This window comes from Galeopterus variegatus, unplaced genomic scaffold (assembly GCF_000696425.1).
Source record: "Galeopterus variegatus unplaced genomic scaffold, G_variegatus-3.0.2 Scaffold486, whole genome shotgun sequence".
Lineage (NCBI taxonomy): Eukaryota > Metazoa > Chordata > Mammalia > Dermoptera > Cynocephalidae > Galeopterus > Galeopterus variegatus.
The window spans coordinates 388,828-390,829 of NW_007726597.1; positions in this window are offsets into that span (position 1 = coordinate 388,828).

The window sequence follows — 2,002 nt, forward strand, 5'->3', positions numbered from 1 at the left end:
AACGGGGGGGGGGGGGGGGAGAGATAGAGATGGAGAACAGACCCCGATTCAGAGAAACACAAGAGGAAGAAGTATACAGACCCACACGGCGGAGATCCAGAGAAAGAGGGGCCGGGGGCCGGAGGGGAGAGATCGGAGAGGGAGGGCAAGGAGACAGACTCAGAGGGAAGAGAGTCAGGGGGAAAGAACGGAGACGAGGGCGGCAGAGACAGAGAGGGCGGAGAAGAGAAGCCCGAGAAGGGACAGACACAGAAAGACAGCGACCCAGAGAAAGAGGGACAGAAGTTCGGGGGTGGGGGGAGGGACAGGGTAGGTGAAAGGTTGGTCAGGTGAAAGGAAGAAAAATGTCAGCTCTGTAATTCGCCCACCCCCTGCACACTGTATCCACTTCTCTCCCCCACAACCTGTAAGGGGCAGGAAGGGGCTCTATTCCTGGGGCACATTCCTCATCCCTAGACTCCATGTGACCCCATGAGGCCCCGCCCAAGCCCGTGTCACCACCGTGTGAGCATCGACACACCCCCCTCCTTTTTCCCCGGACCCTAGGGGTCCAGACTCCCAAACCAAAGGGAAGGGGAGGCTGGGGCTTAAACTCCTGTGTCCTCGCGGAGGAGGACACGGGGGACCTACACTCTTGGGTGCTCGGGGTGGACGGCCTTGAGACCTGGTACTTCTGGGTCCTGAGCGCTGAAGGATCTAAGGGCCTAAACACTTGAGTAATTGAGTAAAGGTTGGAAGACGGACTCCCAGCACATAGAAGGTGTCTGCGGACCCCCCAGTACTTGAGCCTCTAAGGGAGTGGGGTGTCTGAATGGGGGAGATAGAACTCACAGCTGGCCGGCTCTTTTGGCTTGCTGGTCCCTTGCAGAAGGCTCCGCAGCCCAAGCAGAGCTCCCCCACCAGGAGGGGCTCCAGCTGGGCCGCTCAGCAGCAAGGGGGCCGGGGTCCTGTCATTCGCTGGCCGCGCCATCGCTGGGCACCTGCCCCCAGGCTCACGAGCTCATGGAGAGGTGAAGGACTGGGTTGCCAGTCACGGGCACACTCCTGTGGTTCGGACGAGTGTCTGTCCAGGGGCGCGCGAGCGTATCTTGCAAGCCTCCAATATCCAGAACGCTGCAAATCCTAGGAGTGATGGGGATTTGCTGTCCTCGGTGCAAAAACGTGCAACTCAAGAGGGTCCCGGGAGATCATGCAGTCTGAGCGAGGGGGTGACCAAATCAGGCGGCCGGCTTTTTGCATCCGAGGGTACGAAGGGATGCAAGGCGCTCCTTCTACAAGGTGGGTGAGCCTGGCTCTTGCAAAATCTGCAGCTCTCTCAACGGAAGGCGCTTTGCAATCTGCACCAAGAGGTGTGCGCGGAGGGGCGGAGGAGGGGGCAGGAGGAGGCAGTCGCTTTGAGGCGTGGCCAAAGCAAACTTCTTTCGCGGAAAAAAAAAAAAAAAATCCAAACCAAAACACCCGACGCCACAGCGTGCGCCCCTCCTCCCGGCCTCCGCCCGCCGCCGTGCCCCGCCCCGCCCCGCTCGCCTCTAAGGCCAAGTACCGGAGCCTCGTGCCTCGCTATGGTTGCAAGCACGAGCCAATAGTGTCTCAACCTCATGACACACAACCAATGGGGCCCCAGGTTGTCCAAGGCCCAGGAGGGCGCGTGAGGGACTCAGCGCGTGAAGTTGCCTTGCCTTTCGGAGGGAGGCGGGACACTGACCTACATTTGCCCAATGGGAGGCGGCGCTGGGGGCAGGACCGTGACCCAGTTCGGGCCAATGAGGCGAGAGGGAGGGGGAAGCACATGGCTCTGCGCGTGCTGCCTGATTTGGGGCGGGGTGGGGAAGAGAGGCGCTGTTTAAAGGAGCCCCACGTCCAAATGATTGTTTTGGGAAGCAAGAAGCCAAAAGACCGAGTAGCTGAGATTTAGGAAGAGGGAGATTAGTTTCTGGAAGAAGGCTGCTGTTCTTTAATACCGAAATATTTCCCCACCGCGCCTAGAATCAGAACACTGAGA